Below are 27,830 nucleotides of genomic sequence, written 5' to 3' on the forward strand. Positions count from 1 at the left end.
ATTTTTGTATGTGTAGTTTTGGGCTATGTGGTATAGACACATGGTTTCCAAAGTGGTACTCCTGTTTGGGTAGTATGTGTCCAATAAATTGTTTTTTAAAATGTCTTGGCTGTTGGGATCATGTTTGGCTATTGTTTCTATATCTTCGTATGATCTTAGAACTCTTTTTCGAGATTTAGCTGGACCAAGACTTAGCCATACTATATTTTCAGGTTTACCATACAGTGCAGTACAAGTTAAACAATCAGCTGCTTCATAGGATCCACATTCTCTATGGGACAGCATTTTTATGCCCAAGCTGTATAATTTTTGAGACACTGTTTTATCTGATGACAGGTCATTCCAGAGGTCTTGCAGCTCTGTCTTTTCTGCTTTGGTTAAGTATGCTGTGACATATCGTGCAACTGCAGTAGAATTATCTGCAATGTACTGCACATCTATGTTTGCATTCCATAAGTGGGCAATGATTGCATTGTAATAATTGATATATTTTTCTTCTTCTTTTCTTTTTATGTAATATGTATTTTTAGGTGACTTACCTTTAACACTATGTCTAACTGAAGACATGAGGTTGTTCACTGGACCTGTATTTGTAACTGGTCTAGGGAAACCAAATCAGCATTTGGTGTAGTATTTCCCTTTGTTTTTCTATTTGCGACGACAATATTTGCCACATTTGTGTCTTTGAAATTGTAAAATTTGTGCATGAAGATCACTATTTTTGGATTCCGATGGAATTTCACAACTGACATATTTCTCAATAAACTGTAAAACAGTGGCATCACTGTCTTGACCAAATTTAGGAGCATCTTTAATCCATAAAAGCATGTGGATATGTGGTGCTCCTCTGGCTTGGTATTCTTTTTCCAAAAGAAGTGTTGCACTTCTCCAAGAGGAGGAACTGTTTTATTACAAATAAAATGTAGCATAGCAATAAAGCGATGGTGAAAATATTTTGAAACATTAACAGGATCCAGAGAACAAAGTTCTCCAGGTGTTAGTATATCTATGTTTGTTTTGTTTTTGTTTGATATGCGTAGGAAATCATGTAAATCTTCCCATGCATATTCTGCACAACTTAATGTAACAAACCAAGTGGGTGGGCCAAGGTTTCTGATCATACAACGTACCTCTCTGTGACATCAAAACCAGTACTCTTTAGTACCATGCATATTTGCTAATAGATTTGTAATATTTGATTGTAAAACCTCATCTTTTTGTTGCACTTTTTGTAATAATTGTGTAGCTGTCATATTTTGAAAGTGTGATCCTGATTTTAATATGTGTGCAACTCCGTAACATAAAGTTGCTAGTTCACTTTCAAAGAGTAGATGGAATATGTATTCCACATTTTGTCTAAATCTGGGATCTTCAGAATACATCCGTAATGAGCGTATTCTGATGCTGATATTTGAATAGGTCTATCATCGTACCTTCCTCCTTTGCCAGTAGGAAAGAGGAGAGGAAAAGCACGTGCTTCTGTACTTTTTTCCCATATGCTGATTGGTGATCCTTTTGTTTGACGCATTTGGTACGTTTCCAGTGCATCTTCTATGGTGTCATTAGAGTGCAATGGATGAATTGTGTAATGGTCTAAAATGTTTGATATTGTAGTAGGATCTAGGAGCTCAAATTGACCAGCTTCTTGTGTCTCTTGAATTTTTTCCGTTGTAACCTTCAGGTTTTCTTCAATATTAATTTCTTTGTAATATTCATTATTCTCTTTAAGATATTGCAAGGCTTCTCTAACTTTATGTAAATCTACCAGCTGTTGCCAAATTTTTTTGTCTTTTGTAGGTACTCCGTTTACCAAGATAATTAAAGATTGTTGCATTGGACGTTGCACTCCTAGAGTGTGCACATTTTCTTTTAGATCTAATTGTAAATACACTACTTTCCCACGAATACCTTTCACTAATTCAGAGGGAGGTAATTTTGCAGTTTTTGGTTGAAGGCGTATTATTGCTTGAAATGGGTGCACTGTTTGAATTATGATGCTCTCATATAAATTAAGTTGTTGAAGGGGTTTTGGTAGTGGATATAATTCCAAATTATTTGTGATAGCACGTGAAGGAGTTTGGTTGTTGTCAAGTTTTGTAGTGCAGTAACTACAAAGTATTACAGGGTCAGTTATTTTGTATTTGTTTTCTGCTATAACGTAGAGAGCTAATTCAAACCATTTAAAATCTTCATTGTATTCTATTTTGTATGATTCGTCTACAGTTTTTGTATTACTTTTATAAAAAAGTTCTGCGGCAACATACACACACATGGTTTGGTACTTCAGCTGATGTACTTTAAAATTTTAGTATTTCTTTTTTGTATGTGTGTAGTAAAAGGTTGCCATGTGTAGAATTGTTACTAATTTTGTTTACAGCTATTTCATTCTGTAAGTGGGTTTCACTTCCAAAATATTTTTTCTGGATATAGTCCATTTCTTCTAGTAGGTCTTTTGCTGTACCATGTAGAAGAATGTTATTTAAATTGGCTAGTGCTAAAGCAGGACTTTTAGCATAGTACAGTTTATAAACTAGATTTCTTATAGTTGAATGATGTGTTGATATCTTTTTGATATCATGGAAGGTGGTTTTGCAAGTAGGTCATGTAATGCAGGCCAATGAATGTCCGTGTAGTCCTGTGTACTTGTGTACTGGACAGGTATCCATATGTTGCAGTAGTTTCATTTTGATTTTGTCATTGCTTTTCATATATTGATTGAGGAATTGGCGTAAAGACTTGAAAAATTGTTTGGGAATGTTACACATTGACATGCATGGCCATTTGTACACTGGACGTTCTGATTCAGTTGAATGGAGGGGTAATTCTAAGTTTTCAGGACATATTTTTGTAAGGAGCACCTCTTGTTCCATTATGGTATTATTAACTTGTGCATAACCTCGACCACCGCTGTATGGCAATTGTATTTGTTTGCTTTTGTTTGTACACTTCTTCATTAAAATATGGTTCTGTGCACGTAGTGTGACTCCATTCACCTCCGCAGATACTTAAGAAGTTCTTTCTGTTGACATTTCGTTTATTGAGAAGTCTTTTTTGTAATTTAGTTATTAGTTTTGTTAGTGGTTTCATTTTTTTTAACACTAAAATAAATAACTTTCTTAGGGGAAGAATTGCATTGTCTATCAACGCTTCTAAGATTAATTTCCTACGATAGGTTTTAAGCGTTGAACCTGGTTTCTCTCCTGTTTTTATAAGATTTTGAAGGACTTTGTGACAGAAAATTTTGGCTAAAATACTTTTCTTGGTATGCTTACTTTGAACTATATCAAGATTTAAAGAAGCAGTTTTATCTGTAGTGATAGCTGATTTTCTACTAATTGTTTTTTGGTTTGGTTTACATTTTGATAGAGGAGGCAAAGTTTTTGTACTTGAAACTTCTTATGTTTCACTAAATGACTGTATTAGCTGTTTTGTTTCAACTTTTTTTACAAATTGTGCTAGAGATGGATGCTTTTCTTGGACACTTTTATTTTCATTTGCTCTACTTCTGCGTTGCTTTCTACACACTTGATTTTTGGTAGGCATTCTTTAGGGTCTGTTGAAAAAAATAAAGAAGGTATGGGTTGTGGTGTTCTGCAATGTATGTGTGCTGTGTGCATGAGTGTTTGAGTAAGATGATAAAGATGTATGTAATGGTGTGTGATTGTGCATTGGGAACTACGACTAGTAGGGATGGGTATTCTTGAATTAATGTGTTACTAAACTGGGGTTCAGATGACAGAAAAAAATAAGCTAGTGGTGTGGAGAAGTATAAATAGTATATCTAATGCTATACAATTAAAACAGTTGTTTGTTCTATAACATCTAAATTCTAGCGGTTGAGTTGGGTAATTTGTGTGTCGAAAAATAGGAATTTGTGGGCCATTCTGGCTGTAAATCGCTGTTTAAGACATGGGGATTTTTGGACAGAATGGTCTCTATTTTTAGGCACAGAAATAGCATGAATTAACCTTACAGTGTGTTTGATTAATAATACAAATATTATGGTGATATTCTACTTACTTTTTTTCTAAAATGAACAGGTTACTTCTTAGTTGTTCTTTGTACTTCAAATTCAGTTGCTTCTTTTCAGGAGAATGGTCTTCACTGCAATTGTAAAAGAAACAAATTAGTAATTTTGTTTGTATATAGCAGTGTTTTAAATGTAGACATTGATTTTTTTAATTGAAATCCTCAGTGCCTTCCGAATCAGGGCTTCGGCGGATTTCGATTTCCCCCCAGCTCTGAGCTGGGGGGAAATCCGCTGAAAATTCACGCTATTACCGCCGGCTGGAAATCCGCCGGCGGTAAGAGTGCGAAAATTCCCCATTGAGCCCAATGGGGAATGGGGCATTCCCGAATGGGCTCAATGGGGAATGGGGAATTACTTTACCGCCGAACTCGTGATCCGGCGCTATTAGCGCCGGGGAGTTCGGCGGTAGGGCTATTACCGCTGGCGGTAATACCACCGGCGGTAACGCCCAAGTCATGATCAGGCCCTATGTCTTGTGAAATTCATAATGTACCACTATATACCATTATTCCTGTAACTAAGCTCTTCCAAGTAATAGTGCCTAAATGTCATCGGCTGCTTGTTCTATATAAATGTAAGTAATTAAATAAATAAAGACATACAAAAAAAATTATGTAATTGTACAAGTATTATTGTTTGAGATTTGAACATAGAGTGTGCATGCAATTTTGTTTGACTATATGTAGTCTATATATTTCATTTCAAAAATGTTAGTTTAACATGATTTGAGTGTATGTGTGTATAAAGAAATTAAATAGTATAAAGATTTGTAAGTGACAGTTGATTTTAGGAGATTGAAAAAAAGACAGTAAATTCATTTTACAGATTATACAAGCTAAAAGTCATTTAGAAAATGTGTTCATATACTGTACAGAAAATATGCATACTTGTAGTTTGTGTTCATGCATATGGATATGCATGGAGCTGCAAGTAGAAATCTTGGAGACTTGTACAGTATTTCTTGTAGATGGTGCTTGCCAATGATATGACACTTGTACTCAGAGAGATTCACAGTACATTTGCAGTGCTGATCTATGATGATGCAGTTAGATGTAGAGGTCTTGAATGTGATTGGTGGATGGTCGTGTGACTTCTTAGCTACATCCAATGAGGGAATGGCACAGAGAGTGAACTGGAAATGGTAGAAGGGCTGTTCATGTTACGATATGTCCGCGGACATGGCGGTAGTTCGCGGACATCGGGTGTTACATCCGGGGATTTTTGGGTTCAGAAGTCATGCAAATGAGAATGAGCACTGAAAGGGATTGGTCAGGAAAGTTTAGTGGGTGTGTTGTGCCAGGAGAGAGTTTCTCAGATACTCTTTTTGCTGAGAGAAGAACAGATAGCTATGGCTGTGTGTTTCAGAAAACAGATTGTTTGGATTTTGGGAGACTCGTGGATACATTGGTTGAAGGTGCATGCAGAAACCTGTGGAGTAGCTGTAGATCTTGGATTCCCACATGTGGAAGTACACTGGCATGGAGTATGTGGAATGAAGTGGTTGGACTTGTTACCTCTCTGTGCTACTTTGGAGACAGAGCAACATCCAGATATAATTATAATTCATTGTGGAGGGAACAGTTTAGGACATGTGTCTGGAATTTCTTTGCAATTTGCAATGAAAGAAGGACTTGGGAAGGTCATGGACAGGTTTCCAAATTCTCAAGTAATTTTTTTAACGGATTGCGCAGAGACAAATGTGGCTTTGTTCTTCTTCATTTGGTGCACAAATGGAGAAAGCAAGGCGCAATGTCAATAAGGCTGTTTGTGCCTTTCTAAGAGATTTTGCCATGTCCTCTTTTCACAATGAAAATATTATGTTTCGTAGTACATACATTTTTCGCAGAGATGGAGTACACTAACTTATGCTGGCAATCAGATTTTTCTAAGAAACATACAAAATGCATTGCGACCTTTTTTAGAATGACAGCATCCATTTTGAAGTAGGTGTTGAGTATTTATAATTTTTGAAACACAAACACCCCCCAAAGGCTCTTTTCAGAGCCACCACTTCCTCCCAGAGAAAATTGCTATGGTTTTTATAGGGTAGCACCCCAAAACTTTAGATGTCCGCGGACTGTCCGCGGATTGTCCGCAGACTTCTAAAAAATACAAAGGACCCTGCTTCATTTATTTTCACTTCTATTTTTTATCTGTGAAAGGCGGCTCTGAAAAGAGCCTTATTTTTTTTTAATTTTTGTTATTTTATATTTCTTTTTGTTTTTTTATACATGACACACTAGGAGAGGAGGGGAAAGAAGAGTAAAGGGGGGGACACCAGCCACAGGGATAAGAAAGGGCAAGCTGAGAGAGGAAGATGCAGAGTGGGTTTTATTTGGGTAGTGAGCAGGTCTTCTCGTGCTCTGAGACGATAGTCTCAAAAGCACTACGAAGCCGCTCCCCCCTGCAGAGTACTGTGTCGCAGTACATACACACAACTGTGACCCTCGAAAGGTAAGGGTCATCAGCATTATGTATGGCATGTGAGGCAGCTTGAGGAAGACGTTGTCCCACAGAGGTGTTCCTTGTGGTGACAGGATCAGAAACGGAGGATGAAGTAGAGGAAATCAACCTACTACGCTCCTCGCAATGTACAACCTTGCAAATGGCCCCAGAGTGAAATAACGTTAGGTGTTGTTTCATGGTAGTGGTCCCAAAGCAGTACGAACCATGCCTCCCGCGACTGAGTACCATTTTGCACTCATTGCAGGTGACTCGGTTTGCACGAGCCTTAGGACCATCCCCATGAATGGTAAAAACCGCCACACCCAAGACTCATTCCGAGTGCGGGTAGTAGGGATTTCCACTACCTCATTCTCGTCATCCTCTTCTTCCTCCTCTGCATCCTCACTCCTGTTCCCCTCTTCAGGTCCTTGGGGAGGTGGTGGTGGTGGAGGGGATGGGGGTGGTGCTGAAGCAGGTACAGCACCAGGTGGCAGTAGTGCAGCCATGGATGCCATCTCGATGATGGTGTAATCTGCAAGTTGCAGGAAAAATAGCTGTGCTCTGATGAATAGCCAGAAACACAATGAGAATAAGCTCTAGGGCGTGGTCTTTTATAGGGGTGCTTGTACACGGTTCGTGGACATGCGCGCTGTACGCGGACAGATCGAACACAAAAAGGGTTCAAAAACCTTCAAAAAGTATGTAGAAACTCAGGATTAGTGTGTGGGACTTATGCTATGGTGAGTTTTTATTGACAAATATTGTGGATTACTTGAAAATGTACTTTTTAATTGTTCGGGGACACGAACAGTGTCCGCATTCAGAACACGCGATCAGCATGGGCGCGGTCACATGATCGCTTCGCGAACATGTTCGCGAAGGAAGCGGCTGTCTGCAGGACACCAAATGCACGGACATTGGTTTGCGCATGCGCGTTGATGCTCTACAGACACTGTTCGGGTCCTGAAGTAATTAAAAGTGCGTCACACGTCAAGCGAACAGTTACGGACAACCGTTTGTTCTTAGAACAGTTTAACGTCCTTGCGAACAATATGGACAGACATGGCGTCCTCAGGACACCTCCATTTTAGTTTATTTACGAAAATTTCAGAGCACCGCATGTGTTCTTAGAACAGTTTCAACTTGCGAGCGAACAGTACGGACAGGTATACTGTTCTTCAGGACACCTCCATTTTCGTTTATTTACGAAAATTTCAGGACACCACTTGTGTTCTTAGAACAGTTTCAACTTGGTAGCGAACATTATGGAAAGGTATAGTGTTCTTCAGAACACCTCCATTTTCGTTTATTTACGAACATTTCAGGACACCACTTGTGTTCTTAGAACAGTTTCAACTTGCTAGCGAACAATACGGAAAGGTATAGTGTTCTTCAGGGCACCCCCATTTTTTTTATTTATGAACATTTCAGGACATCGCGTGTGTTCTAGAACAGTTTCAACTTGCTAGCGAACAGTATGGACAGGTATAGTGTTCTTCAGGACACCTCCATTTTCGTTTATTTACGAACATTTCAGAACAACGCGTGTGTTCTTAGAACAGTTTCAACTTGCTAGCGAACACTACGGACAGGTATAGTGTTCTTCAGGACACTTCCATTTTCGTTTCTTTACGAACATTTAAGGACACCGTGTGTGTTCTAGAACAGTTTCAACTTGCTAGCGAACAGTACGGACAGGTATAGGTTTCTTCAGGACACCTCCATTTGTCGTTTATTAACGAACATTTCAGGACACCACGTGTGTTCTAGAAAAGTTTCAACAAGCTAGCGAACAGTACGGACAGGTATAGTGTTCTTCAGGACACCTCCATTTTCATTTATTTACAAACATTTCAGAACAACCGCGCTGTCCGCGGACAACTAAATTGTTATTTTTTTTAAAAAAATTGAAACTAATTACAACACAATATAAAAATTTAACTTTATTTAACATATATTAACAATTCATGACAGAGAAGGTGAGGTGAGAAGCGGAAACAAATACAGGAGAATTAGGGGTTTCAACATGATTGGTATCAGGTGAAGAAGGGATGGAAGTCTCATCAAAACGTTTTGGGTTATGGAGAGGGTTTGGGGATAATTGACTGGGATACGGTGAGGGGGGACAAGTACATGTGGGACAATGGTATGAGGTTTTTGTTTTAAAATGCTCCTCAACAAAAGTTTTCAAATGATTAAAATTGGTCAACAATATATCCATTTTTTCTTTTATGCTGTCAAGAGTGTTATCCGTAACAGTTTTTTCAGAGGTATTTTCTATTTTGGTATGCTCGATACAAAAAAATATATATATGTTAAATGTATATAAAATAATAATAATTAAATGGTTTATATTGTAAAGTGTGTACCATTAGTTTCACTATCTTCTGACATTTCCTCATGTGGGAAATGCTCCTCTAGCCATTTCAGAGTACTAGACATTTCTGTGAGAAAAAAAAGATAATATATTTTTTTTTATCTAATACAGAAAGTTTATAAATATATGAGTAAAATGAAGTACACTTACTATTTCAGGTAAGATATGTTCTGAGTACTCTGTAGGTCTGGCCTTGCTCTTAGTTGTGGAGTGTCTGTGAGGTAATTTTGTTGGAAGCCAATTTATCTTCTTTTTGGTATATTCCATTTTAGAACATGTTGTATTTAAATGAATGGTTAGTGTGTTACATATATGGGTTAAATTTCTTATGTATTACTACATATAATATGTATGTGTGCTGCTTTGTGAATTTTTCAAATGTTACTATGTTATGATATAACAATTAAACCCTCCCAGAGTTTTTAGGTAGTGGTACTGTTGTCCGAACATGTCCGCGGACATCAAAAAAGTTTGCGGACATCAAATTCAGACGAAGGGGTTCAGTATGTTCCATATTACATGTACATAAAGTCAAAGCTATTATTGTTAAGTTGTGCTACTAAAAACCTATGAAATTCAGTGAAAAAACTTTGTTAAAGCGACGTTATGGTTAAGTTGCGCTACTAAAAACCTATGAAATTCATTGAAAATATGTTGTTAAAGTTACGTTATGGTTCCAAGTAAAACCGAAAACCCCTTGAAATTCGCCAGTTATGGTAAGCTAAGCAACCATAACTCACGCCACCACTGTGCACTGCTAAGCCTAACACCCAGGATATCAAAGATGACATCACAAATGTCACTGATGACATCACTTTCATGAAAAGTCTGTACAAGGGATTCTTAGTGTAATGTTAATAAAAAAAGTGTCAAAGATTATAGGAATAAATATCAAGTGCTAATCAGTGCATTACGCTATGCATTGATATAAATAGCATTCTATTATTAACTTCAATCCAGTATACTAAGGTACTCATGTAGAAACATAGGCATTGTGTGCAGCATACATGATGGAGGTGCAATATTCATAAGCTTGCCATGTTGAATAGTGAAATGATAACTGTTTTCATATTAGAGTTTTGCGTACAGTGAAACTTGTGATAAGTAGGTAATAAAACCCACTTACTACATGAATGCATTATTATAGACAAATCACAAAGAGACAACACCACATACAAATATGAATATATACAAGGGAATTGAAGTAAGAAAAAAAAACAGCAGTAGTAGCAGAAAGTGTTCATAACCTAACTGATTACCTTTCTGCAGAGAAATGATTGCTCTGTTTCAAAGCTGTTACTTACCCCATCTATATATATCACATCATGTGTCTGGACCCGAAGGAAAATAGTGTGAGTACAACATATACAAATATGAGCATATACAGGGAAAGTACAGTAATAAAAAAACATCAAAACTATCAGAAAGTGCTGATAACTCTACTGATAATTTTAATGCACAAAAAGCATTGCTGTCTTTCAAGGTTGTGTCTTCCCCTATGTATATGTTTCATATGATATGACTGGACCATAAGGGAATTATTGTAAGAACATACTTGAAGGATAAGTGTACAAATATAGTACATTTACAATTTTTAGTTCCTGACTGTTACTGAAGAAAATCATGTGGCCTAGATATGTCAGGAAAGGAAAAAAGGGGGCGTCAGACATGTGATGTCATCAGTGATGTCATCAATGACATTTGTGATGTCATCTTTGATGTCCTGGGTGTTAGGCTTAGCAGTGCACGGTGGTGGCGCGAGTTATGGTTGCTTAGCTTACCATAACTGGCGAATTTCAAGGGTTTTTCGGTTTTACTTGGAACCATAACGTCCCTTTAACAAAGTTTTTTCACTGAATTTCATAGGTTTTTAGAAGTGCAACTTAACCATAACGTCCCTAGTTTTTTCACTGATATATATATATGTATATATATATGTATGTGTGTACATGTTGGCGCATGCCGCAATCTATTCACTATATTGCTAGCCTTTTAAGAATACTTCATCTGCTTGCGTTTCTTTGCATGTATACATGTATAAAATAGCTTGATCTCTCCCTTATGACTGCAGCATAAGTTTCATCATCTTGATCCCAAGATGTCTTCAGGCTCGCTACTTTCTTGATGCCTTATGGACCTGTCTGCATTCTCTTAGTTTCTGCATCTCTTCTCTATTCGTCAGCATTACTTTGTTATGGTGTCACTGGTGATGACGACATCACCATTCTTCTTCATCATTCATTTTCTCAGCTTCTTCAGGGATTTCATTCAGACGACCATCATATTGTCTCATATGCTGGCATGGTTTCCTCAATGGGAACCTTGCCTCCCAGATTTTCCTAGGTATCGGTACCTTTACTGGAACTACACATGTTTCCCACTCTGGGATCCAACATACAGGTGCTGCAGGGTGAGATGATTGAGGTGGGAGAACTTAGCTCCTTCGCTACACTAGCATGTGCCGATAAACAAGTGTACATTTCTTTGCTCCCAACTCGCCTACAATGTTCAATGTACAATGATGGTATGTCGTGTTTTCCTGTGTGCATTTTTGTTCTGATCTGCAGACATTTTTAAAGTATCATATGAGATAATGAAGGCTGCATATGGCTATTTTCTGCGTGATACATTATTTCTTTAAGCACAATCATGCTTTTAACCTTGTTATCCATGTATTTCTTCTCAGGTAACCTGGTAGGTTTATTCTAAGTAATTACACTGAACCACCAAAACAATAAAAACAAGTTAAAAAATGGTGCCCCCAGTGAAACCCTAAATCTTGTTTTTGCTCCAGCAAGTGATCCCAAAGTGAGTCTAGCATCACAAAAATACCCTAAAATTCACTCAAACCAATTCTCCAGAGCACTGCACAGCACACATAAATTGGGCGGAGTTGTTAGCACCTGATTGTGTCTTTTTACAATTTTATTGTATTTAATGTGTTACAGTTCACAAGGAACTTTTCACATAATAACTCGTTAAAACATCAGGATACAAAGAAATATGTTAAAACTTTAACCTCCAATTAGCATTCGCATTACACAGCATTTCATCTTACACATCACATTTCATAAATAATAAAAACAAGTGCACCAATTCATTAAGCTTAATAGCTTAATGATAAAGTTCCCCTGGGTTAGCATCTGAGGGTCTAATCCTTACTTAACCTTCCTACAGCTAGTGCAAAGATGTATTTTATTAAACATATAACACCCAATGACCATTTAAAAGATGTATCCATAAAAATGCATTGCCATAACCATCCTGGGTGTACCTCCTTAAAATCCTTAAACAGATAAGAAGTATGGCATTGAAAGCTCAGTTTATGGCAATTAACTGTCAGATGTTGTATAGTTTCTATCGTATTTTCCATTTTACAGAATCTACAGCACCTTAAAATGTGGCATACGCCGCATTGTGCCCCCAAAATGTAATTAGTAGGAAACAAGTTAAGGCGAAAAGAAATGCAACTCCTGGCTGCACCAGAATTCCCCCGGGCATTTCCTCAGATAATATGGCAATAGGTTATAGGGTCTAAAATTGAACAGTATCTGCTTTAATAAATGGTATTTCCTAACGCAATCAATAGTATAAATCCACTCAGTCTGCCAGACTATGTTTTGTTACTTTCAATGGATTGGTTAGTAAATACTCCACTGCGGAATCAATGGCCCTCATATTTCAAGGCACTGTCGGTGCCATTCTAAGAGGGAGGCCGGGGCCTTAATCTCTAGCCCCACTTTAGCAGCACGCAGCTTGATCCCTCTTCCGCCAGGTAGATCTTCCGTAGGATGTTTAGGTTTTTCCACTTAACCAGAGCTTCCAGAGATAATAGACCCAATTTGTACCTTAAAACCGGGGCCGGAACACTAGTTGGTAACTTTAGAATTCTCCTCCAGAAAGCTCCTTCAAGCTTGCCCCATTGCCCATTAAGAGAGAATAGTGTTGCCTTGACCCCTTACGTCACCACACAAACTACCTTTTTACAGTAAAACTCTCTTACAGGGATTATCGAGAAATGGCCACATTTCTTGTTTAGGAAAGCTGCCTGTGCGGGGAGTGTAATCATTTATTGTTTCTTTACAGCAAACTGTTAGGCTCTGTTTTCTTTTGGGAGGTTTGGACAACCGAAGTATAACAAGTAGTCCAGTCTCTCTAAGGGTTTCCCACCAACGGACCACTTGAATTGCCTTAATGCCTTTCCTGGTCCCTTTTGCATAATAAGGATTTTGGATTTGGGCACACTAATCATTTGGTTATTCTTTTTTGTGTTAGCCTCCAAAGCATTTAACTGGCGCTTGAACCCATGGGCGTATAGTCCATTACAATCAGGTTGTCGGTGTGGGGTATTTTGACCCATTCCAATGTGCCCCACTGCATCACTTTACAAATGGGGAAAGAAACAGCCCAAAACGGATGCACTGACTTCTGTACACCCCAAAATCTGCAAAACTGTGTTTGGGTCACAACCATAAAAAGCTGCACACCCTGCCACACACAGTCAAGTGGGGTGAAAACAGAGTCATCACTGCAGGAGCATGCCAGTGTGTTCTGTTACATTCAACATGGAACAACGCAGCAGAATTGTGCTGAAACTGTGGAGATTCACGGGTGCCGTTCTCTTTTTTTTTAGCCATTAATCTAGTTTAAATAAAATCAGCCTGTCATTTTTAAACCGATTTCTGCTTTTCTCAGTTTTATTTCTAAAAAAACTTCTCATTCAAACTTACATAACTTTCTCAGTTTTATAGCTAGAGACTTCATTTCAACTTTGACTTAAATCTAAGACTGGTAGCTACATCCCTACCCTAAAACTGCATCAGTGTCTCTGACCCATTTTTCTTAAAAATTGCATAGGGAAAATTAGGCAGGAATTCGCAATTTTGCTAAAGTTTTACACTTGTGTTTTCCCATTCAAAGTATTTCCATACTTCCATTCTGATTTAAAGTGTGTATTGTTGCTCATATTATAGCTTATGTTTGTTAGGATCTTTTTAGTATTGCACCCATAGGAATTTATATCAATTTAAGTATTTTTGCACACTTTTCATTGTTTCACACAGCCATTTTCAACTGTCATTTTAAAAGTGTCAAATTTACAAAAAAGGTTTTTCTCTCTTGTTTGGGGAGGGAAGATTATATTCAAACATTGTACTCTGTTCTATATTCCTGAATACCTGCTGCTTACTTACATCTGTGTAGAATCGCTTCTTTGTGAGTTGAGAATTTGCGGGGGAGACACCTTAACTTAAATGCTATCTTTTCAAAAAAGCCAAAACTGTTCTTTTCCATGTGTTTTATCTTCTGTATTGCTATCAGTGAATTCAACTGCTTTACCTACTTTCTGATTTTTACTGTCACTACATTGGCGATTGCGGCCCCATATATTAAAACTTGTGTTTAATTAGAATTTTAAATAATAAATAAATATTTACCTTTACCAACCAGCCTGATTCCTGGGCCATTGTGACCTGGAGGTATTTTGAGAAGGGTGTTATATGAGTGGTATATCACTCAGAATATTGAACCTATAAATAAGTATTTCATTTGTGCACTACATAGTAGGCTGAGACCCGGTTGTATTGCCTGATTGAAATCCTTAACAGATTTGGGGGCTCGTCCGGGATTTTGAGTTCAAGTTACCACCCGTGACAGTCTAACATAGCAGTCTAACCTGCAGGGTACAGACCCCTTGTGTGGTTGGTGTACTGTGCTACACTGTACAAACACCTCTCAAAATAAATACTCCAAAATCAGGCATGTTGGTAAAAGTAAAAGTAAATTAACCCTGAAATAATTCATAAAGAAATTGATATTTCCAAAATGGCAATCATAGTAGAAATTAATATGGCTAGGGAGCACCTCATGCACAAGTTTTTTGTCAGGGGTGAGTGGCCAGAACAGAATGAACAGATCTGGCTGCAGGAAATCAAAGAACAGGTCAGTGCCATGGACCTGGATATAGGGCAGGACAAGGGCCCATTACACCAAGCTCTTAGTGAACTGTACATGGCCCCAAAAGTGAAAGAGGATCAGACTAAAATTTTGCAAAATAGCAGCCTACCTAGACCTCCCCATAGGAGTAATGCAGGGAAAGCATGCAGAAAACATAGTTCTGGCAAAGAATCAAGTGGAAACACAAGAAAAATCCAAACTGATCTAGACTCTGCAGAACAAAGAGCCAAGAATTAGAGACAGAAGCTAGACAGTATGTTACAAAATTAAAAGAGGATATGGCTCTCCTACAGCAAGAGAAGGCAGAGCAAGATACCCAATTACAGGCACTGAAAGAGGAGTGTCAGGAAAGGGTGAACTCTTTACAACAGAGTCAACAGAAACTGGCACAACAATTACATTTTAATAGAGCCTGCGCAGAACAGATGGTTGCCCTAAAAGACCAGATAGACAAATTACAAGAGGAAAATAATGAATTAATTATTAAAGACCTCCACTCTCAAGAGGAGTTTGAGGAGGAGCGCCAGAAATCCAGTGTATTTAAAAAACAAAGGGACGACCTGGCTGAACAGAGGCCCACCCTAAATCAGGAGAGGGACGCATTAGGACAGGAATTCAGCCAATTAAAAACCAAGCTAGAGAAAAGAAAGCTGGCCCTCCAGGAGCTCAATGAAGTAAAAACAGAATATGAGAAGCTACTAGAGCACACCAGGTGGGTGGGGGATGCTCTGGAAAAGAACACTCAGACCAATGATGATAAAACTCAGGAGTTGAGTCTCCTGCCGCAGAAATTGGCCCAGTATCTCCAAACCAGGCAGGAAGCACAGAGAGACAATGAGGCTCTCTGTGAAAAGAATGATGTGCTCCACCAACAGATAGCAATGCAAGAGCGAATTATTGAGACCAGTAAGGCCCTGATAGAGGAACAAAAGATTCAGATTTTGGCATATTACCAAGGAATAGGGGCTGAAAGAGAAGAGGTAGGGAGGGACAGAGAAACCCTTGTAATCAGGGACTGTAACCCCTTCAGTGCCATGGACTTTGCCAGCTTCATGTCCACTGGCTCATATGAACCAAGGGCCATGGGGATGGTAGACTTCAGCAGAATTGGCAAAATGGGACTGACAGATCAGCGCCTCCCAGAAATTGATGGACAGGCATCTCTGTACAGATCCCGAAATGTTAGGGCTAACCTCTCTGATCATTAAGACTCCTGTGATGGGAGAGTCAGTGAATTGGATCCTCATAAATACCGCCTACCAAAAGATCAGTTTGCTAAATTTGGTCGGGAACTCCAGGAAATAAAACCCAAAACGAGTATCCTCAAGACCTCCTCCCAGGTAGGGCAGTGGGGGGGTAATCCACCAATCCTGGGAGCAGGGGAGAGTCAGAGGACTCTTCTGAGCACCACAGGAATAGGGGAACTAGGCCCCCACATTTTGCAAGCCCTTCTCAAGCTCGCAGAATCAGGGAGTGCCTAGAGGATTAGATAGCCACCTCCAGTAATAGTGCCTCTGAGTCAGAGGATAAGTGGATGAGGGTGACTAAGACCAAAAAGGCCAACAAAATCAAGAAGGCTATACAAAATGATCCCCTGAAGCAGATCCAGGCCGTAAGGAGTGTTATAACTCCCTATCACAGAAATGCTAAGTATTCAGTCTAGGAACACCTGGAATTATACGAACAGATGATGGATACTTTTCATTTGAGAGATAGTCAGAGTTGCATCCAATATGTGAAATGGACATTCTCCCCTGAGTACTTCAGCTTCTTTGCGGGGCTAGGGATCAGAACCACTCAAGATGGTCCACCTACAGGGTGGCCATCTTAAAACACTTCTCTGTCCATAGAAATCCCTAAGAGGCCCGCAAGGTGGCCTACAATCTGCAGTGTGGGCAAGATCAGGCCCCACAAGAATTTGTGCAGGAACTCAAACGTGCCTTTGCGCAGACCACCAGGAGGGTGCGTACAGATAGCAGGGAGTTCATTAACACCTTTTTCCATGCACTCCCCAAATACATCATGACTCAGCTGGTAAGGAACTTCCACAAGAAGAGATCACTGGACTGGGTCATAGAACAGGCAACCCGTATTTATGAGGTGCAGAAACCTGTAGATAGTAAGAACACCAATAAAAACCCCAAACCAGTCAACACCCCTGCTGCTGCTAAGGTGGCAAAGGTGAATTTTGCCCCCATTTTAGATATGGAGGCGGGCCTAAAAATATACTGGTACAGAATCGTTCCAGCCAAAGAACCAGGAGGCCCTCGGGCCAATCACAGACAGGCAGTCAGGGAGTTAATCTCACAAATGGGACCCCTAAACCCCTGATTACATTAGCCCCCGATACAAGGGCAACAAACCCATCGTGGGGTATGTGTGAACTCCCCCAGCCCAAGGGGGGATCCAACCAGGTTGGTACCACCCGGGAAACGTCCCTCCTAACTTTCGCCAGGAGGGCAGTAATTCCCCAAATGCCGGGTTGAGTTTCTTTCCCCGGTACCCTCAAAACTTCAACCCACAAAACAACCCTCCTTTCTTTCCCCACTTTCCTAAGACCATACAGCCCAATCCGGGAGAGGGGAGGCCAAGGGTGGAGGGTTACCAGAACTATCCCAACCCCGGGTATTATAGGAGAAGGGAAAGTTACCCTTCCTGTGATCCACCTGGGATGGATCAGAGACCCCCGTACCAGCCAGAGAGGGTGTCCCAACTGGAGCGCCAGGTCCAGAACTTGTCCTAGGATCTGGGTCACATGTTGAGGGCTCAGCAGAACTCTCAGATAAACATGACGGCTCAGAACTCCACAAACCAAGGGTCGGGTACTCCAGAGCAATGACAGGGAGAGAACCCCAACAATTCATCGGTTTCAAAGGAAGAGGCACAGGGGGAAGAGGTGTGTAAAGCCTTAGAGGAAGCTTCCTTCCCCACTTGTGAAAACCCCCTGGAAACCCAGGAACCGGAACCAAAATCTCCTGCCCCCGAAAGTCTGCAACCTAAGGAACAGAGGGCGGGTAGGAGCAATAAAGGACCTAAAAAGACCCATTTTGTGGAGGAGGTTAGCATCCTCCAATTTGAAGGAGAGGGGCCCTCAGAGGACTCTGGGAAAAATATCTTCTCCTTCAGGGATGAGGGAACTCCTCCCAAAGAAAAATGGGTCTCGAGAGATCCTAATAAAGACTGGGTAAATGTGGGGACTGAGTTAGTATCGCCCATCATTGAACCCCAGAATGATAAGCCAAAGAACCACCTTGCCCAAAAATATTCTGGGGACTGCCTCCAAAAAGGGGGTGCGGCCCAGAATTAGAACCAGGTGAGCCCAAAACTCCCCCAATATCCAACTGCCACAATTATTTTGCAATCCCCAAGCTCCCACACAGGATCATGCCCAAACCTATTCTCGTGACTGCCACCAGAAAGGGGGGGATGGCCCAGAATCAGAGAAAGAAGATTCCCCAGCTCCCCAAAGCCATTCTGTTTACTGTCACCATAAAGGGGGGGGGACAGCTCTGAATCAGAAAAGGAGGAGCCCGAGACTCCTAGAATCACTGAGTGCGAAATTTCCTGCTCAGACTCCCAAACTACCCAACCCCATTCTGGGGACTGCCTACTAGAAGGGAGGCAGCCCAGAACCAGCACAAGAGGAACCCCAAACCTCACCGACCACTTCTGTTGACTGCCTCCAGAAAGGGGGGGGCAGCCCAGAATCAGAAAAAGGGGAGCATGAAACTGCCCAAATTGCGGTGTGTCACAATTCTTTGTCAGATTCCCCAACCCCAACACCGACTCTTGACCCAACTATCCCGGTGTCGGAGTCAGAAATAAGGAAATTGACTACCCAGCTCACCAAGAATGCCCATTAACTTTGCCCATTGGAGGAGAAAGAAGGTAGATTCTATGACTCCATCCAAGTGCAAGGGCAATGTGCAATCCCAGCACTGGTGGACACTGGATCCCAAGTAACTCTGCTGTCAAAGAGGATCTTTGAGCAGATAAATTGAGGAAGGGGGGAGAGATACCAGATCCCTCTCACCCCTCTTCCTGGACAACTCCACGTGAAGGAAATTCCTGTCGAGGGGTCTGCAGAGCTGGAAATTCAAATTGGGCGGCACAAGATGAAGCATTCAGTCATAGTGGAGTGTCAACCATGTTAGTCTAAATGGCACATGCCACATGGTTGAACAAAAACCAGACCAAATAAATTTGTATCTTCAAAATAATGAAATACCCGACGTTACCATCATAGCTGTGGGACAACCAGTTGGTGATGGGAACTCCTCTCTATTTCTGAAAATCAACCTTCCTTCCGATTTCAAGTGACATTCTACACTGGAAGGAAATACTCTGAAATTCTATACTAATTCACAATCAGAAAATCCCAATTCCATGGCCAAAATTGATATCAAACCAGCACCAAGTGTGGTTGGCATTCTGAAGAGGTGCGAACAGCTCTTCATTTCGATTCAGTTAAATGACGGGAAGGAGTCTGTCCTCACCCGAGTTGACTTGAATAGCGAAGAAAGCTTCATCAGCGAAGAATTATTCAAGAAACTCCCAAAAGACCAGACCCTGCCCGCCATTGAGTCAATTGGTCCATGGATATGGGGCCTGGAAACCCCTGTTCCAAATATCTTGTGCTTAGCAGTTGCTTAGCAGGCGCGCACCGAGCGAAGTGCCAGAAAGTGCCTCTTCGCCTCGTCTCACTGCTACTCTGCATTGGAGCTCCTGCACGGCCTCTGCTTGTTGGAGCATTCCATTGAAGGACTATTTACGTGCGAACTTTCGCTAAACCACGCCCACTTGGGGCGTTTACTACATATTGGGCGGCGCGCGCGCGCACCGAGCGAAGTGCCAGAAAGTGCCTCTTCGCCTCTTCTCGCTGCTACTCTGCGTTGGAGCTCCTGCACGGACTCTGCTTGTTGGAGCATTCCATTGAAAGACTATTTACATGCGAACTTTCGGTAATTCACCGAGCAGGCTAATGAGTTAGCTTGTACTTTGCTAAGCATTAGCATATATTTACAACGTTCCTTTTCTTCTTCTACAGCTAAACCATGCCCACTTGGGGCGTTTACTACATATTGGATGGTGCGCGCGCACCTGCGCGCACGCACCGAGCGAAGTGCCAGGAAGTGCCTCTTCGCCTCTTCGCCTTGTCGGCGCGGAGGTGGGGCTGCACTTCCTGGTTTCTTCGTCTCGTGTGATAGCTTCGGCGTTGGCGTGGCTGAGAAGTTTTCCCTCCCTAAGCCACGTGCCCTGGTAGTGGGCGAAGCTTGGAACTATGCGCAGTATTTCATTGAAAGCAGGCATGCCCGCATTTTTAGCTGATCGGTTAGAGGGGGAGCTGAAATCTCCCTCATCAGCGGGCTGCACACCGGTAAGGAGCAAAGGTGCCGAGGGGGGTTCTCACAGCATGGACATATGGATGTTCTGCAATGGGTCCCTCTCTGCGCATAGAGCCAGAACCAGGTTAGTCAAGGAGCGGACTTTGCCTTCATCTGACAACCTAGTAGGTATGCTGGCGCATCCTTTTCCCCAAGAATCGTTGAGTGACTTGGTACATTCTAAAGAAAGTGCGAACTTGGGGCAGGCTGTGAAAGCAACAACATGTAATGATTCAATCACGGACACTGCATTGCGTGATTTCATATCTATTTCCACACAGACCATGGAGTGTACTAATATAGATTTAACATCGAAGGATGTTGTTGTGATTGATCGTGATCTTGATCTTAATGATTCTGTATTTTCTAAGCAAATGTTATCTGAGAATCTGTCTCAATCCCCTATGATGTTTACTGAAGAATCACATTCTACAATCCAAACTGTGTCCCCCATGACAGGTCAAGATAGGAATAGAACACAAATTGACACACATGGCACAAAGTCTTTGGCTGGTTCACAACGCATAGATACCTCGATAGATGTTGCTATGCATGCAATGAATTTGGCCATACAAACATTGGGGAGTTTATACCAAACAGTGGAGAAAAGAATGACGGCCCAGGAATCAGTATTAAGGCAGGTGTTGGCGGTTTGTGACACATTGAGGTCGGAAGTACAACAAGTACATGGATCCATTAAGCAATCTAACATTAGCGTGTGCACTGTTTCCTGTCAAACTGACCAAAGCATAAGACACAAAGTGAATGATGTAATTGGGTCAAGTCAAATAGAACAAAACGAGAGGTGGAAGGTTTTGCCATGTATTGATTCTATAATTTATGATCCCTTTTTAAACTGCTCAACAGATCCTAAGAAGCTGAATGGGGAATCCCGAGTAGATATATGTGTGGACTCACAAAAAAAATATTATCCCTTGTTTTCATCTGTTTCTGCACATCGCTGCAATAAGGAAAAGTTGTTGGATAAAGATACTTCCCAACAACTAAAGGGTAGGTCAAATACTGAGAAATTGATCCCAAAAAAAAGCAGTGGAGAGCAACATTGGTAAACTATCAAAAAACATAGCAAGTACAAAGCACCCGGGAAGTGCGGCAACAAAACGTTTTATAAAATCGATTACATTGCCTAAAAACAAAAGCACCTCCAATATTAATGTAATGGCTTCCAAGGCAATCAAAGATAAATATGAGAAGCAAAGGCTAGAGAAAAAGAGAATGGGGTCTTTGAATTTTCAGGCCAAACATGCGTTGAGCTATCCTCCACTAGATGAACTAATTAACATAGTCTCACAGTCAGAGGAGACACCAACCGTAATTAGGGCTGGTGTAAACACTGAATGTGTGCCGAACGGAAAAGCTGTAAGCAAAAGCTCATACAAAATGCCTGTAAATTCCCTGAGTAAAGAGGCAATAAGGCAGGCGGTTGATGCATACATGTCAGGTAGAGCACAAACCCCTTTAGAGACCTTAAAATCAGTAGGTACTTCAGCCTCAAAATCGTCTGGGATTAGTAGTGCGCTAAAAGAGAATACGATTAGTGAGACGACGGTGGCTGATGATGCCCATTCAAAAAGAGACTCAGCAATAAGAGAAGTGTTACACATGCCCGAAACGGATTCTGCTCAATTGAGTTGTAAAACACCTTCCCAGGATGACATTAGAAACCCGATAGTAGAGGACTCGCTCTTAGCAAGTGATCTATCTGGAGTGGTCATGCGCCTAATTGAGAGTGCCTTGGGAAAATGTAAGGCTGATATCAGCCCCAATTTGAAATCGGGTAATCCTGAAAATTCTCGAATAGGGACAACAACAAAAAACTCCATTAGTCAAACATAAACCAGACCCTGCCCCACTCTCCTTAGTTTTAGCTTGTAGGCCAGCGCTGTGCACACAATATGATTTAAAACGCAGAGCGGTGATGGGAACTTTTTCAGATGTGCAGCAGTTGGAAGATATTGTGTCATCAGATCTGACACTAGTTGAATTTGTCAATAAGGACAATTTAAATGCAGTAAAAATTTGGATGCATTCTAGGGTTGTCCAGAACCTTATATGGAAGGCGAAGGATTCCCTATTTCAACTGGGGTTTGTTTTAATCATTGACCAAGTATCTAGGCAAGAGACCTCAACACGTCACAAGAACACTGAATTAAATACCAAAATGTCTCGGAATGTTAGTAAATCGGCATCTACAAATAAGCCCTGCTGTTGCTATGGGAATGCACAGCAGGGATAACTAGACCCAGTACCCTCGAATTGTACCCTGTCCTTGATTAGTTGGAACTCGAGAGGCCACATGCATCTGTTAAATAATAATCAACATCACTTAGATAGGTTTGATGTGGTCCTCTTGCAAGAGACATGGTTGTCAGTGAGACCGATTTGGGAAGGATATGATGTGCATATAAACTCAGCTATTGAGACAGCTGCAGGAAGACCTATGGTAGGGCTCTTAGTAGCTGTCAAAAAACAGCGGGGTTTAATTTCCACGTTATGGGCAACACCGAACAAATTCATGATGTTAGTTAAAGTCATTTCTCAATCTGTCGGCCATGCTATTTTAAACATTTATTGGAATCCTGTTGCTCTCAGTGATTAATGTTTCTTTAAAGATATAAACACTTTACTTGATATGGTGGCGGAAGACCAACTGATAACATTTTTCACATTGGCTGGTGATTTAAATCTGAAATGTATGGACGAGAATAGTGATTCGAATAATCAAAGAATGATACAATGGAATAGTCTGATGCATTTCAGAGGGTTTATCCGGCTTAATGGGGCCTTTTCTTCAGACATTCCTCCCCGCCCAACTTGGCACAAAGGCAGATTGACCTCTATCATTGATTATATATATGTGAATCAGGCCTTGTGGCCATTGGTTCAAGAATTTAAGGTAATTGCCTCTGAGGCCAGTGATCACAATATGTTGGCAATGGAATGGGCTGTGCAAGAGACTTTCTGTCCTATTGCGAAGCCACCTGGAAAAGGATCCTTAGTGGTGATTACAAGTGGTAATCGGCTCTGATGGACGGAGGATGCACTCATACACTTTAGGGAACTATTGAGTGAACCAAATGCGCAGGATCATAACAAATTAGGCAGTGTTGGCATTTTTTATAGCAATGCTATACAAGCCTTTTGTCAGAGTAAGAAGACCTGGGCCAATAACAAAGGGATACAGCACTTACATGTTTTCGATAATACAATGCGGTTGAAGAAAGTTATGCATCACGCTGAATTAAGAAAACTCAGTAGGCTTCCCCCCCACCCCCTTAGAGCTGCTGAAAGTAAAAAACTATGTAACATCTACACCAATTGGGTTAAACGCATAGAATGAAATTGTACCATCGTGATGGAGTCAAAATGTTGGGGATCATGGCCAATAAAAATATATCCAAAATGTGGGTTGTGATGAATCAAGCATTGGGTCGGCAGCAGTTCAGTCTACAGAATTCCGCTGTTGAACCGCATCTGTGGGTGGCCCATTTTAACAATCTTTACGCTGTTACCGTGAACAGTACAGCTATAGAGCCAACCATAACAGATACGTTCAACTTAGCCTTTCATGAAGACGATATATTACACCTTATAAAAACTGCTAGTAAATCGAAGGCAGTTGGACCCGATGGAATATCAAATTATACTATGCAGCAACACCCAGAGCTATGGGCAACTATTCTGTATCATATATTCACTTCGATCAATAATGAACAGAAATTGCCTCGGACATGGACTCAAGCAATAACTGTGCCGATTTATAAGAAGGGCGACAGGCAACTGCCGGCCAGTTATCGCCCTATATCATTACTTGATGCTCCGGGCAAAATGTATTGCAGGCTGATTCTGAATGAATTGAAGATTTGGTCAGAAAGGATGAATTTGTTAGATTGTTTTCAATCTGGTTTTGTAAAGGGCCTTGGTACGATCCCCAACATATTCACAATCTCGACGATTCAAGAGCAGCAATTGTCGCAAAAGCGCCCGCTATTTTTGGCTTTCGTGGACTTCAGAGCCGCATTCGACTCAGTCGATCGCTCCCTGTTGTTAATGAAGCTAAAGGAACATGAATGCCCCAAAACGTTAGTAGCTTTAATAACTATGCTTCACATAAATACAATGATGCAGGTACGTGTGTCCACTGATGCAACACTATCATCTGTGATAGCTACGCAGAGAGGGTTGAAACAGGGCTGTCCCCTAGCTTCATTCTTATTCAATTTTTACATTTTAGACATTGGTGTTTCATTGAGAGGTTGTGTAGGTGACCCGCCTCGGATTGGCATTCAACAAATACCCTACCTATTATATGCTGATTATCTAGTGCTTTTATCACAGACTCCCATAGGTTTACAAAACATGTTAAATAAACTCGACATGTATGCTCAGAAAAATCATTTGAGTATAAATTTAGAGAAGACTCAAGTAATTATATGCAGACCAGGTCGGAAGTCTAAGATATATAAACAGAGATGGTATTTACAACAACAGCAATTGCATGTTACATGCCAGTACAGATATCTGGGTGTGGTGATTCATCAGAGAAAATACCAAATCCAGTATATGTGTGAAGCAAAGGCCAAATTGTCATCATTAGTGTCCCAAGCCAAGATATTGTGCAAAAAATTTGGTAAATTCTCAATGAAACACGTTATTTCGTTCTTCAAAATGAAGGTTACACCAATCTTGTTGTATGGGGCCGAAGCCATGATGCCGATTAGACGCAAGCATTGGGACAATATGGAATCCATCTTTTGGAAAAGAGTGTTGCAGTTGCAGTTGTTCTTTAGCACTCATTCGCTATGAGATAGGATTATCGTCCCTCTATTCATATGCAATATGGAAGCAATGTGCCTTCCACCGCAAAGTGTTGGAAGGGTTTGACAAATTGTGCGTTTTGCAAACTATAGCCTTTAATCTCTTTCTGTCTGAAAATAACTTTCCACGGGTGTGGAGGGAGCATGTCATGGAAGCTATGTATATGGCCAATGTAACTGTGTCACTCTTGATGGAAAATCCTGAGCGTGCAAAAACTAAGATATTACAGCATGATTGGGCTGAAACTATCCAAAAGTCTATGTTTCTCGAAGACTTTGACATATGTTTGTTCGGGCTCAAAAGGTGTGGAATAACAGCCTCCTACTTGGAAAAATGCCCTTGCGCTATGCAGCGGAGGAAATACATGAGATTCAGACTGAATTTATGGTCTACACAAGACATTCTAAGAAGGAGAGGAATGATTACTGATGAGAAAAATTATTGTTGTTTCTGTATGGAAGTGAATCAGATTGAAACATTGCAACATCTATTAGTAGAATGCGAAGTTGTGAGCAGGGTGAGAAATAGATGTTTTAAGGATAAACTATTATTCCAGAATCACATGTCTCAGTACCAAATATGGCAACAGTTGTTTTCTAATCCAAGAATCACAATATAGATTGCAATTATACGATTCTTAGATATTGTTTTGCCTGCTATAGAGTGTAGAGAGGAGAGCACTGGGAATCTATGAACATAATCTAATGAAAAGGCACATTGCTCTTTTATCATATGTGGCCTTGTGAATAATTCTTACTAATTGCATGAATTGAATTTGATATTTTATGAGTATGTTTTACTGTGTTATTTATGAGAATTTGTTAAGTATGAAGTAAGAGGATTTTATGATAAATCTTTTATTTTGACAAAGATTTAAAAGTAATTACTAGTATGAATTTATATAGATATGTATTTGAAAAGTTGTATTATTCAACTAAACAAATAAAAAATAAAAAAAATAAAAATTAGCAGTTGCATTATCAAAATTTCTAGAGATGAGAAAAGCATAGTACATAATTGTTGGGTCGTGAGAGGTGTTCCTTCCGCCTTTTACCTGGGCAGTCACCTCCCCAACCAACTCGAGATTAATTTGGACCCCAGTTATTGCCAAGCCTGGTCCCAATTGTAGAGTAAATCTCAGGATCCTGGCAGTCCTAAAGAAAGCCTTCCGGCCAGCCCATGTGCTACGGTTGGAAATAGAAGTTCAGAAATGGAGGAGAGGTCACCATCCCAGGCCTCACCTACAGAATCTGCATCCCCAGATGTGACTTTCTGAAAGAAAGAGCGGGTCCACATCAACCAGCTAAAGAGGTGCCATCCCAGGCATACTTTGGGTCAAATAGAAGAGCCTACAGAGCACCCAAAGGAAGAAAATGATGAAACCTAGGAACATTTTAAATTGTCATTAAATACATGCGGGAATATTGTAAATTGTCACTAAATGCATATGTATATCCCACAGCTGTCTTCCCTATTGGGGGCAGTAGTAGGAACATTTTCATAACTGGGTTGTGTTCTGTTTTTTCCGAAGAGATCTCCGGATCTCTTTGGAAAAACCAAAGAGATCCGGAGTGTCGCTCCACACACCGGAAAAGAAAGCATGAGAGAAGACCGGAGTATCGTTCCTATTCCAACCAGAGCTGGAGAGGAGAGAGTGCTGCATCATTCGCTGAGGGAAGAAGAATTTACACCGGAAGAAACCTGGGTTCTTAATGAGAAAGAAAAATCCCACGTGCCGACTTCTGAAGGACTGGAAGACAAGCTGAAGTTGGGGGTGGGGGCTTCAATGGGATATTTTGACCCATTCCAATGTGCCCCACTGCCTCACTTTACAAATGGGGAAAGAAACAGGCCAAAATGGATGCGCTGACTCCTGTGTGCGCCTAAATCTGCAAAACTGCGTTTGGGTCACAACCACAAAAAGCTGCACACCCTGCTACATACTGTCAGGGGGGTGAAAACAGAGTCATCACTGCAGGAGCATGCCAGTGAGTTCTGTTACATTCAACATGGAACAAAGCAGCAGAATTGTGCTAAAAATTGAAAATGCCTTTTAAAATGTAGCTTTGCAATCTTCAAAAGTGCTGTTTTTGGTGCTAGATACATTTATTTTCCATTGAATTATTGAGATTGAAAGGGTACTGAAATGCCAGGATTATCCAGTATGGCTAGAGGAATCGGGCCTCATTGACTGACAGCAGTTCTGAAATGTATCTAAGGAAAAGGCAGTCTAGAAGCACTTGTTTTCAGTTCCACAGGAAAAATGCGGCTAAAATTGCAACATGTAACAAAATCAGCTGTGCAGACAGAAACTCCAAACAAAGGCTGGATACATGGATCCAGATTGCAAACAATCCCAGCACTCAAGGAAAGAAATAACGCTGAATTAAATGTGTATTTAATGCATAGGAAAATCGGATTTAAAAGAACTCAGTTTAATGTGTTTTTCCATGAAGAAAGTGCAAAATCGCCTGTTTTAAAAGCATGTTTTGGTTGAAAGTCTTAATTCTTGAAGAAATGTCAAAGGATTGCTAATGTCAAAATACACTGACAAACTGTGTTCAGTTTATCTGGCCGATTCATGGAATTAATGTGCGCTGAAATTTTCAGCGCAAGTGTGTGAAAGCGTGCGAATCGCTGTGCCAGTGCGAAAATCGCAGCGAAACCCACGCACAGCGATTCATGGAAGTCCGTGCGCGTGGAAATCCATGGATGTGCGCTGAAATCCTGTTCGGTGCACGCTGGCGCACACGCCTTCAAAAGTAGGCGTAAGATGGGGCGTGACACGTGGAATGGGGAA

Source organism: Ambystoma mexicanum, chromosome 6p (genome assembly GCF_040938575.1).
Source record: "Ambystoma mexicanum isolate Mex_15411 chromosome 6p, UKY_AmexF1_1, whole genome shotgun sequence".
Lineage (NCBI taxonomy): Eukaryota > Metazoa > Chordata > Amphibia > Caudata > Ambystomatidae > Ambystoma > Ambystoma mexicanum.